Genomic DNA, 14010 nt, shown 5'->3' on the forward strand with positions numbered 1-14010 from the left:
ATATCAATGTGAATGAGTAGGGATTGCCATGCAACGGATGCACTAGAGCTATAAGTGTATGAAAGCTCAAAAATAAAAACTAGTGGGTGTGCACCCAACTTGCTTGCTCACGAAGACCTAGGGCAATTTTGAGGAAGCCCGTCCTTGGAATATACAAGCCAAGTTATATGATGAAAATTCCCACTAGTATATGAAAGTGACAAAACAAGAGACTCTCTATCGTGAAGAACATGGTGCTATTTTGAAGCACAAGTGTGGAAAAAGATAGTAGCATTGTCCCTTCTCTCTTTTTCTCTCATTTTTTTGTATGGGCTGTTTGGCCTCTTTTTTTCATTTCATTTTTCCTTTTTTTGGTGGGCATCTTTGGCCTCTTTTTTAATTTCCTCACATGGGACAATGCTCTAATAATGATGATCATCACACTTTTATTTACTTACAACTCGATACTTAGAACAATAAAGACTAGATGAAATGCCTCCGGCAGTGTACCGGGATGTGCAACGATCTAGCTTAGCGTATGACGTTGAAACATCTCGCTAGCTATCTTACGATCATGCAATGGCAATATGAAAGTGATGGCACATTTCATGAGACGGAACGGTGGAAGTTGCATGGCAATATATCTCGGAATGGCTATGAAAATGCCATAATAGGTAGGTATGGTGGCTGTTTTGAGGAAGGTTGTTGGGGAACGTCGCATGGGAAACAAAAAATTTCCAACGCGCACGAAGACCTATCATGGTGATGTCCATCTACGACAGGAGCTTTGGATCTACGTACCCTTGTAGATCGCACAGCAGGAAGCGTTAAGAAATGCGGTTGATGTAGTGAAACGTCCTCACGTCCCTCGATTCGCTCCGCGAACCGTCCCACGAACCGTCCCGCGATCCGTCCCACGATTCGCTCCGATCAAGTGTCGAACGGATAGCACCTCCGCGTTCAGCACACGTACAACTCGACGATGATCTCGGCCTTCTTGAACCAGCAAGCAAGACGGAGAAGTAGATGATTTCTCCGGCAGCGTGACGGTGCTCCAGTGGTGGTGAAGGATCTACTCCTGTAGGGCTCTGCCCGAGCTCCGCAGAAATACGATCTAGAGGAAAAACCGTGATGTTTTGTGGTCGGGCTGCCGTGGCAAAGTTGTCTCAAATCAGCCCTAGACCTTCACTATATGTAGGAGGAGGGGTGGGGAGACTTGCCTTGGGCTCCAAGAACCCAAGAGCCCGCCGACCAAGGAGGTGGAGGAGTCCACCTCCAATCCTAGTCCAACTAGGATTGGAAGGTGGAGTCCTTCCCTTCTTTCCCACCTTTCCTTTTTTTCTCCTTTGATTTCTTCTCTCCTGCGCATAGGGCCTCTTGGGCTCTCCCACCAGCCCACTAAGGGCTGGTGCGGCACCCCTAAGGCCTATGGGCTTCCCCGGGAGGGTTGGCCCCCTCCCGGTGAACATCCAAAACCCATTCGTCACTCCTGGTACATTCCCGGTAATGCCCAAAAACTTTCCGGTAATCAAATGAGATCATCCTATATATCAATCTTCATCTCCGGACCATTTCGGAAACCCTTGTGACGTCCGTGATCTCATCCGGGACTCCGAACAACATTCGGTAACCACACATATAACTCAACTATACTAAAACATCGTCGAACCTTAAGTGTGCAGACCCTGCGGGTTCGAGAACTATGCACACATGCCCCGAGGTACTCCTCGATCAATATCCAATAGCGGGACCTGGATGCCCATATTGGATCCTACACATTCTCCAAATAACTTATCGGTTGAACCTCAGTTTCAAGGATTCACGCAATCCCGTATGTCATTCCCTTTGTCCTTCGGTATGTTACTTGCTCGAGATTCGATCGTCGGTATCCGCATAGCTATTTCAATCTCGTTACTGGCAATTCTCTTTTCTCATTCCATAATACAAGATCCCATGACTTACACTTAGTCACATTGCTTGCAAGGCTTGTGTGTGATGTTGTATTACCCGAGAGGGCCCCGAGATACATCTCCGTCATACGGAGTGACAAATCCCAGTCTTGATCCATACTAACCCAACGGACACCTTCAGAGATACGTGTAGAGCACCTTTATAGTCACCCAGTTACGTTGTGACATTTGATACACACAAGGCATCCCTCCGGTGCCAGTGGGTTATATGATCTCATAGTCATAGGAACAAATACTTGACACGCAGAAAACAATAGCAATAAAATGACACGATCAATATGCTACGTTCGTAGTTTGGGTCTAGTCCATCACATGATTCTCCTAATGATGTGATCCAGTTATCAAGCAACAAATCTTTGCACATAGTCAGAAAACCTTGACTATCCTTGATCAACTGGCTAGCCAAGTAGAGGCTTGCTAGGGACATTGTTGTGTCTATTTATCCACACATGTATCTATGTTTTCATTCAATACAATTATTGTATGGATAATAAATGATTATCTTTAAACACGAAATATAATAATAACTACTTATCATTGCCTCTAGGGCATATTTCCAACAGTCTCCCACTTGCACTAGAGTCAATAATCTAGTCCTCACATCACCATGCGATTTACATTGTAATAAATCGAACACCCATACAGTTCTGGTGTTGATCATGTTTTGCCCGTGGAAGAGGCTTAGTCAGCGGGTCTGCTACATTCAGATCTGTGTGCACTTTGCAAATATTTACGTCCACTCCCTCGATGAAGTCATGGATGAGGATGAAGCGTCGTTTGATGTGTTTGGTCTTCTTGTGAAACCTTGGTTCCTTTGCTAAGGCAATGGCACCAATGTAGTCACATAACAGAGTCAATGGATCCAATGCACTTGGCACAACTCCAAGATCTATCATGAACGGCTTCATCCAGACACCCTCTTTTGCGGCCTCCGAGGCAGTCATGTACTCTGCTTCACATGTAGAATCTGCTACGGCGCTCTTCTTGGAACTACACCAGCTTACCGCAGCCCCATTAAGAATAAATACGTATCCGGTTTGAGACTTAGAGTCATCCGGATCGGTGTCAAAACATGCGTCGACGTAACCTTTTACAATGAGCTCCTTGTCACCTCCATACACGAGAAACATTTCCGTAGTCCTTTTCAGGTACTTCAGAATATTCTTGACCACCATCCAGTGATCCACTCCTGGATTACTCTGAAACCTGCCTGCCATACTTATGGCCAAGCCGACGTCTGGTCTAGTGCACAACATTGCATACATGATTAGAACCTACGGCTGAAGCGTAGGGGACGGAACTCATTGTCTCTCTATATTCCGAAGTTGCTGGGCACCGAGTCTTACTCAATTTTTTACCTTGTAATACTGGCAAGAACCCTTTCTTGGACTTATCCATTTTGAACTTCTTCAAAACTTTATCAACGTATGTGCTTTTTGAAAGTCCTATCAGGCGTTTCGATCTATCCCTATAGATGTTAATGCCTAGAATATAAGCAGCTTCTCCTAGGTCCTTCATAGAGAAACTTTTATTCAAATAACCTTTTATGCTCTCCAAAATCTCCACGTTGTTTCCAATCAGCAATATATCGTCTACATATAATATTAGAAACGCCACAGAGCTCCCACTCACTTTCTTGTAAATACAAGATTCTCCAACCACTTGTATAAACCCAAATGCTTTGATCACTTGATCAAAGTGCTTATTCTAATTCCGAGATGCTTGCACCAGTCCATAAATGGATCGCTGGAGCTTGCGTACTTTGTTAGCATTTTTAGGATCAACAAAACCTTTGGGTTGCATCATATACAACTCTTCCTTAAGAAAACGCCGTTTTGACATCCATCTGCCAGATTTCATAATCGTAAAAGGCAGCTATTGCTAACATGATTCTGACAGACTTAAGGATCGATACCGGTGAGAAAGTCTCATCGTAGTCAATTCCTTGAACTTGCGAAAAACCCTTTGCCAGAAGTCGAGCTTTATAAACGGTCACATTACCGTCTGCGTCTATCTTCTTCTTATAGATCCATTTGTTCTGAATAGCCTTGCGGCCTTCATGTAGGACGTCTAAAGTCCACACTTTGTTCTCGTACATGGATCCTATCTCAGACTTCATAGCCTCTAGCCATTTGTTGGAATCCGGGCCCACCATTGCTTCTTCATAATTCGCAGGTTCCTTGTTGGCCAACAACATAATCAATAAGATAGGATTACCATACCACTCAGGAGTAGTACGTGATCTTGTCGACCTGCGAGGTCCGACAGTAACTTGATCCGAAGTCTCATGATCATCATCATCAACTTGTTCCTCAACCGGTGCCGCAGCAACAGGGGTTTCCCCTTGCCCTGTGCCACCATCAAGAGGAATTAGAGGTTCGACAACCTCTTCAAGTTCTATCTTCCTCCCACTCAATTATTTTGAAAGAAACTCCTTCTCAAGAAAAGCTCCATTTTTACCAACAAACACTTTGCCCTCGGATTTGAGATAGAAGGTATACCCAACTGTCTCCTTTGGGTAACCTATGAACACGCACTTTTCCGCTTTGGGTTCCTGCTTTTCAGGCTGAAGCTTTTTGACATAAGCATCACATCCCCAAACTTTAAGAAATGACAACTTTGGTCTTTTGCCATACCACAGTTCGTACGGTGTCGTCTCAACGGATTTTGATGGTTCCCTATTTAAAGTGAATGCAGTTGTTTCTAATGCATAACCCCAAAACGATAACGGCAAATCGGTAAGAGACATCATAGATCGCACCATCTCTAATAAAGTACGATTACGATGTTCGGACACACCATTACGATGTGGTGTTCCAGGCAGTGTCAACTGTGAAACAATTCCACATTGTCTTAGGTGAGTACCAAACTCGAAACTCAGATACTCACCCCCACGATCAGACTGTAGGAACTTGATCTTCTTGTTATGATGATTTTCAACTTCACTATGAAATTGTTTGAACATTTCAAACGTCTCAGACTTGTGCTTCATCAAGTAGACATAACCATATCTACTCAAATCGTCAGTGAAGGTGAGAAAATAACGATATCCGCCGCGTGCCTCCACACTCATCGGACCACACACATCGGTATGTATGATTTCCAACAAGTCACTTGCATGCTCCATTGTTCCGAAGAACGGAGTTTTAGTCATCTTGCCCATGAGGCATGGTTCGCACGTGTCAACTGAATCAAAGTCAAAGTGACTCCAAAAGTCCATCGGTATGGAGTTTCTTCATGCGATTTACACCAATATGACCTAAGCGGCAGTGCCATAAAAACATGGCGCTATCATTGTTAACTCTAACTCTTTTGGTCTCAATGTTATGTATATGTGTATTATCACTATCAAGATTCAATATGAACAATCCTCTCACATTGGGTGCATGACCATAAAAGATATTACTCATACAAATAGAACAAACATTATTCTCTGACTTAAACGAGTAACCGTCTCGCAATAAAAAGATCCAGATATAATGTTCATGCTTAACACAGGCACTAAATAACATTTATTTAAGTTCATAACTAATCCTGATGGTAACTGAAGTGAAACTGTGCCGACGGCGATTGCATCAACCTTGGAACCATTTCCCATGCGCATCGTCACTTCATCCTTCGCCAGCCTTTGCTTATTCTGCAGTTCCTGTTTCGAGTTGCAAATATGAGCAACAGAACCGGTATCGAATACCCAGGCACTACTACGAGAGCTGGTTAAGTACACATCAATAACATGTATATTGAATATACCTGATTTATCCTTGGCCGCCTTCTTATCAGCCAGATACTTGGGGCAGCTGCTCTTCCAGTGACCCATACCCTTGCAATAATAGCACTCCGTTTCAGGCTTGCCGCTATTCTTTGAATTACCCTTCTTTCCATTGCCGTTTTTCTTGAAACTAGTGGTCTTATTCACCATCAACACTTGATGCTCTTTACGGAGTTCTGACTCTGCAACTTTCAGCATCACAAATAACTCACCGGGTGACTTGTTCATCCCTTGCATGTTATAGTTCAACACAAAGCCCTTATAGCTTGGTGGCAGTGATTGAAGAATTCTGTCAGTGATAGCCTCTTGCAGGAGTTCAATCCCCAGCTCAGCTAGACGGTTTGAGTACCCAGACATTTTGTGCACATGTTCACTGACAGACGAATTCTCCTCCATCTTGCAAGCATAGAATTTATCGGAGGTCTCATACCTCTCGATTCGGGCGTTCTTATGAAAGATAAACTTCAACTCCTGGAACATCTCATATGCTCCATGACGCTCAAAGCGACGTTGAAGTCCCGGCTCTAAGCCATACAAGACTGCACATTGAACTATTGAGTAGTCCTCCTTGCGTGTTAACCAAGCGTTCTTAACATCTTGGTCAGCCGCGGCGGGTGGTTCATCTCCTAGCACAACATTAAGGACATAATCCTTCTTCCCAGCTTGCAGGAGCAACTTAAGATTACGAGCCCAGTCTACAAAGTTGCTTCCATCATCTTTCAACTTAGCTTTCTTTAGGAACGTATTAAAATTCAGGATGACTGTCGCGTGAGCCGTTGATCTACAACACAAATATTTTGAAAGTGGACTTAGACTATGTTCAAGATAATTAGATTTTAACTAATCAAATTACTTGCTAAACTACCAGTCAAAAGGTACATCTCTCTAGTCATTTGAGTGGTTCATGATCCAATTCCACTAGCTCAAGTCCGATTATCACGTGAGTTGAGGGTAGTTTCAGTGGTAAGCATCCCTATGCTAATCATATCAACTATATGATTCATGATCGACCTTTCGGTCTCACGTGTTCCGAGGCCATGTCTGCACATGCTAGGCTCGTCAAGCTTAACCCGAGTGTTCCATGTGTGCAACTCTTTTGCACCCGTTATATGTGAACGTTGAGTCTGTCACACCCGATCATCACGTGGTGTCTCGAAACGACGAACTGTAGCAATGGTGCACAGTCGGGGAGAACACAATTTCATCTTGAAATTTTAGTGAGAGATCACCTCATAATGCTACCGTCGTTCTAAGCAAAATAAGGTGCATAAAAGGATTAACATCACATGCAATTCATAAGTCACATGATATGGCCATCTTCATGTGCTTCTTAATCTCCATCACCAAAGAACCGACACGATCTTCTTGTCACTGGCGCCACACCATGATCTCCATCAACGTGTCGCCATCGTGGTCGTCGTGCTACTCATGCTATTACTACTAAACCTACGTCCTAGCAATATAGTAAACGCATCTGCAAGCACAAGCGTTAGTTTAAAAGACAACCCTATGGCTCCTGCCGGTTGTCGTAGCATCGACGTGCAAGTGGATATTAACTATTACAACATGATCATATCATACATCCAATATATCTCATCACATCATTGGGCATATCATATCACAAGCATACCCTGCAAAAACAAGTTAGACGTCCTCTAATTGTTGTTGCATGTTTTACGTGGTTGCTATGGGTATCTTGTAGATCGCATCTTACTTACGCAAAAACCACAACGGAGATGTGCAAATTGCTATTTAAACTCTCCAAGGACCGCCTCGGTCAAAACCAATTCAACTAAAGTTGAAGAAATAGACACCCGCTAGTCATCTTTATGCAACGAGGTTGCATGTCAAGTGATGAAACCAGTCTTTCGTAAGCACACGAATAATGTCGGTCCGGGCCGCTTCAATCCAACAATACCGCTGAATCGAGAAAAGACTAAGGAGGGAAGCAAATCGAACATCACCGTCCAAAAAACCCTTTATGTTCTACTCGAGATAACATCTACGCATGAACCTAGCTCTGATACCACTGTTGGGGAATGTCGCATGGGAAACAAAAAATTTCCTACGCGCACGAAGACCTATCATGGTGATGTCCATCTACGAGAGGAGATTTGGATCTACGTACCCTTGTAGATCGCACAGTAGGAAGCGTTAAGAAACGCGGTTGATGTAGTCGAATGTGCTCACGTCCCTCGATCTGCCCCGCAAACCGTCCCATGAACCGTCCCGCGATCCGTCCCACGATCCGCTCTGATCTAGTGCCGAACGGACGACACCTCCGCGTTCAGCACACGTACAGCTCGACGATGATCTCGGCCTTCTTCATCCAGCGAGCAATATGGAGAAGTAGATGAGTTCTCCGGCAGCGTGACGACGCTCCGGTGGTGGTGAAGGATCTACTCCTACAGGGCTCCACCCGAGCTCCGTAGAAATACGATCTAGAGGAAAAACTGTGCTGTTTTGTGGTCGAGCTGCCGTGGCAAAGTTGTCTCAAATCAGCCCTAGACCTTCACTATATATAGGAGGAGGGGAGGGGAGACTTGCCTTGGGGTCCAAGACCCCAAGAGCCCACCGGCCAAGTAGGTGGAGGAGTCCACCTCCAATCCTAGTCCAACTAGGATTCGAAGGTGGAGTCCTTCCCTTCTTTTCCACCTTTCCCTTTTTTTCCTTTGATTTCTTCTCTCCTGCGCATAGGGACTCTTGGGCTGTCCCACCAGCCCACTAAGGGCTGGTGCGGCACCCTAAGGCCTATGGGCTTCCCCGGGTGGGTTGGCCCCCTCCCGGTGAACATCCGGAACCCATTCGTTACTCCTGGTACATTCCCGGTAATGCCCGAAAACTTTCCGGTAAACAAATGAGGTCATCCTATATATCAATCTTCGTCTTCGGACAATTCCGGAAACCCTCATGACGTCTGTGATCTCATCCGGGACTCCGAACAACATTCGGTAACTACACATATAACTCAACTATACTAAAACATCACCGAACCTTAAGTGTGCAGATCCTGCGGGTTCGAGAACTATGCAGACATGCCCCTAGGTACTCCTCGGTCAATATCCAATAGCTGGACCTGGATGCCCATATTGGATTCTACATATTCTCCGAATAACTTACCGGTTGAACCTCAGTGTCAAGGATTCACGCAATCCCGTATGTCATTCCCTTTGTCCTTCGGTATGTTACTTGCCCGAGATTCGATTGTCAGTATCCGCATACCTATTTCAATCTCGTTACCGGCAAGTCTCTTTTCTCGTTCCGTAATACAAGATCCCGTGACTTACACTTAGTCACATTCCTTGCAAGGCTTGTGTGTGATGTTGTATTACCGAGAGGGCCCCGAGATACCTCTCCGTCATACGGAGTGACAAATGCCAGTCTTGATCCATATTAACCCAACGAACACCTTCAGAGATACCTGTAGAGCACCTTTATAGTCACCCAGTTATGTTGTGACGTTTGATACACACAAGGCATCCCTTCGGTGCTAGTGGGTTATATGATCTCATGGTCATAGGAACAAATACTTGACACGCAGAAAACAATAGCAATAAAATGACACGATCAATATGCTACGTTCATAATTTGGGTCTAGTCCATCACATGACTCTCCTAATGATGTGATCCAGTTATTAAGCAACAACTCTTTGCACATAGTCAGAAAACCTTGACTATCCTTATTCAACTGGCTAGCCAACTAGAGGCTTGCTAGGGACATTGTTGTGTCTATTTATCGACACATGTATCTATGTTTTCATTCAATACAATTATAGCATGGATAATAAATGATTATCTTTAAACAGGAAATATAATAATAACTATTTATCATTGCCTCTAGGGCATATTTCCAACAAAGGTATATGGTGGTTTTGTGCACCGACGAAAGTTGCGCAGCACTAGAGAGGCTAGCAATGGTGGAAGGGTGAGAGTGCATCTATAGCATGGACTCACATTAGTCATGAAGAACTCATATACTTATTGCGAAAGTTTTATTAGTAATCGAAACGAAGTGCTAAACGCATACTCCTAGGGGAAGGGTTGGTAGGGGTTAACCATCGCGCGATCCCAACCACCACACAAAGGATGACAATAAATAAATCAATTATGCTCCGACTTCATAACATAGCCGTTCACCATACGTGCATGCTACGGGAATCACTAACCTCAACACAAGTATTTCTAGATTCACAACACCCTACTATCATAACTCTAATATTACCATATCGATATATCAAAACTAATTGTGAGGAATCAAACTTCTCTTACTAATCAATGCACTTGAATATGAAAGTTTTTATTATATCCTCTTTGGATGCCTATCATATTTAGGACTAATTTCATAACACACGCTAATTACCAAGTTACTTAGAGAGAGTGCCCTCAAAAAGATATAAGTGAAGATCGAGAGTTTTTATTTCTACAAAATATGACAACGTCGTGCTCTACAAAGATTTAAATGAAGCACTAAAGCAAAATTATCTAGCTCAAAATATATAAGTGAAGCTCATGGGAGCCAAATTATCTATCCCAAAAGATAAAAGTGAAGCACATGCGAGCTAAATTGCCTAACTCAAAAGATATAAGTGAAGCTCATTGAGTATTCTAACGAATTAACGATGACTGCATGTCCCTCTCAAAAGGTGTGCATAAAGGATGATTGTGATAAAAAAAAAAGAAAAGACTCCTATAATACACGACGCTCCAAGCAAAACACATATCATGTGGAAAATAAAAATATAGCTCAAAGTAACGTTACCGATGGATTGAAGACGAAAGAGGGGATGCCTTCCCGGCGCATCCCAAATCTTAGGCTTTTTGGTGTCCTTGAATTTGGCTTGGGATGACTTGGGAATCCCCAAGCTTAGGCTCTTTCCACTCTTTATTCCATTGTCCATATGAACATCACCCAAAACTTGAAAACTTCACAACACAAAACTTAAACAGAAATCGTGATATCATTAGCATAAGAAAACAAACCACCAACTTTTTAGGTACTGTAGTAAACTTAATTTCCATTTAGATTGATGTTATATTACTGTATTCTCACTTCTCCATGGCTTGTACCCCCCGATACTAACCATAGTTTCATCAAAATAAGCAATCAACACAACAAAAACAGAACAGTCTGTAGCAATATGTATATTTCGTATACCTATGTTATCCCAAAAACTCTGAACAAATTATGACAATTAGGAAAATTTGCACATGAATCATCAGCAAAAGGAAGCAACTCAAAATCTCTTTGTGGATAGGAATTAAAAATAATTCCGTGAGCACAAAGTTTCTGTCTTTTTTTAGCATGATTAAACAACTATCACCAAAACTAATCATAAAGGTTCTACTTGGCACAAACACTAATTAAAACATAAAAACACAATCATAACAGAATCATGATGGTGTGGACTCAACAAAACAGAAAGTAAAAAGAAAAAATAAATTTATTCATTTGGTTGCCTCCCAACAAGCGCTATTGTTTAACGCCCTTAGCTAGGCGTAAGGCAATAGATTCAAGTGTTGTCATCTTTAGTGCTGAAGCCATAAGTAGCTTTCATAATGGATTCATAAGGCAATTTTATTTTATTTTTAGGAAAGTGTTCCATGACCTTATTTAATGGAAATTGAAATTTAATATTCCCTTCCTTCATATCAATAACAACACCAATAGTCCTAAGGAAAGGTCTACCAAGAATAATGGGACATGTCGGATTGCAATCAATATTAAGCACAATGAAATCTAAGAGCACATAGTTCCTATTTTCAATAATAAGAACAGCATTGATCCTTCGCATAGGTTTCTTAATAGTAGAATCCGCAAGATGCAAATTAAGAGAGCACTCATCAATCTCATTGAAACCTAGAACATCACATAAAGATTTTGGAACTGTGGAAACACTAGAACCCAAATCACACAAAACATGGCATTCATAATTTTTCATCTTAATTTTTATAGTAGGTTCCCACTCATAATGAAGTTTTCTAGGAATAGATATTTCCAACTCAAGTTTCTCTTCAAGAGATTTCATCATAGCATCAACGATATGTTTGGTAAAAGCCTTATTTTGGCTATAAGCATGTGGAGAGTTTAGCATGGATTGCATCAAGGAAATACATTCAATAAAGAGCAACCATCATAATTAAATTCCTTGAAATCCAAAGTAGTAATTTCATCACTATTCAAAGTTTTGATATCCTCTACTCCACTTTTAGTATTTTTAGCATCAAGACAAAAAAAGACTCCGAATCATTGGGGCGTTTCTCAACCAAAGTGGATTCACATCCAGCCCCATCATCATTAAGATTGACATTAGAAAACAAGAATTCAATAGGAGTCACACCAAGCACTTTAAGATCTTCATGATTCTCATCACGAGAACATGCCTTTTTAAGCCATTCATGTCTAGCACGGATTTGGGCGGTTCTTTCTTTACTCTCATTCATGGAAACATGCATAGCTTTCAAAGTTTCATCCATATTAATCTTGGGAGGAACACATCTCAATTTCAAAGCATCAATATCAAGAGAAATTCTATCAACAGTCCTAGCCAAGTCATCAATTTTAAGCAGTTTTTCTTCTATGGAAGCAATTAAATTCTTTTGCAAATTAATAAACTCTTTAATATTACTCCCAAGATCAGAGGGTATTTTATTATAATTTCCATGGGCATTGTTGTAGGAATTGCCAAAATTATTAAAGGGATTACTAGGAAAAGGCCTAGGATTAAAGTTACCTCTATTAGCATTGTTGTTACCAAAATTATTCCTACCAACAAAATTAACATCCAAATTTTCATTGCTATTCTCAATCAAGGAAGATAAAGGCATATCATTTGGATCTAGAGGAGCACTTTTACTAGCAAACAACTTTATTAACTCATCCATCTTAGCACTCAAAGAGTTGATTTCTTCTATAGCATGCACTTTTTTACTAGTAGGTGACCTTTCAGTGTGCCATTGAGAATAATTTGTCATGATATTATCTAGGATTTTTGTAGCTTCTCCTAGTGTGATTTCCATAAAAGTTCCACCAGAGGCAGAATCCAAGATATTTCTAGAAGCAAAATTCAAACCAGCATAGAAAATTTGTATAATCATCCAAAGACTTAGGCCATGAGCGGAACAATTTCTAATCATCAATTTCATTCTCTCCCAAGATTGTGCAACATGTTCATGATCTAGTTGCTTAAAATTCATGATATCATTACAGAGAGAGATAATCTTAGCAGGTGGAAAATACTTGGAAATAAAGGCATCTTTACACTTGTTCCATGAACCAATACTATTTTTGGGTAAAGATGAAAACCAAGTTTTTGCTCGATCTCGTAATGAGAACGGAAATAGCTTCAATGTAATCATATCATTATACATATCTTTATTCTTTTGCATATCGCATAACTCAATAAAGGTATTAAGATGGGATGCGACATCTTCACTAGGAAGGCCGAAAAATTGCTCTTTCATAACAAGATTCAACAAGGCAGCATTAATTTCATATGTATCCGCACTAGTGGCGGGAGAAATTGGAGTACTAATAAAATAATTGTTATTAGTATTAGAGAAGTCACACAATTTAGTGTTTTCAGACATGGTGACTTAGCAAGCAGACAAGCACACAAGCAAACAGAAAGCAAGCGCAAGAAAGGGCGAATGAAAAAGGAAAAATAAAGAAAGGCAAATATTTTTGTAAATTTTGTTTTAGAAGTGAGGGAGAGGAAAATGAGAGGCAAATGGCAAATAATGTAAATGCAAGAGATGAGTTTGCGATAGGTACTTGGTAGATACGCTTCACTTGAATACTCCCGGCAACGGCGCCAGAAATTCTTCCTGCTACTTCTTGAGCTTGCATTGGTTTTTCCCTTGAAGAGGAAAGGGTGATGCAGCAAAGTAGAGATAAGTATTTCCCTCAGTTTGAGAACCAAGTTATAAATCCAGTAGGAGTATCAAGATGAGGCACCAAGGCACGTGCGCAAAAACAAACAAACTTGCACCCAACGCGATAAAGGGGTTGTCAATCCCTTTATGATTACTTGCAAGGTGAGATCTGATAGTGATAATAGGTAAATATAAATAAATAAATAAAAATGTAGCAAGGTATTTTTTATATTTTTGTATGTAGATCTGAATATATAATGTATAAAATAGACCCGTGGGCCATAGTGATCATTAGAGGCTTCTCTCATGATAGCAAGAATTACGGTGGGTGAACGAATTACTGTCGAGCAATTGATATAATCGCGCAAAGTCATGACGATATCTAAGGCAATGATCATACATATAGGCATCACATCCGAG

This window comes from Hordeum vulgare, chromosome 5H (genome assembly GCF_904849725.1).
Source record: "Hordeum vulgare subsp. vulgare chromosome 5H, MorexV3_pseudomolecules_assembly, whole genome shotgun sequence".
NCBI lineage: Eukaryota > Viridiplantae > Streptophyta > Magnoliopsida > Poales > Poaceae > Hordeum > Hordeum vulgare.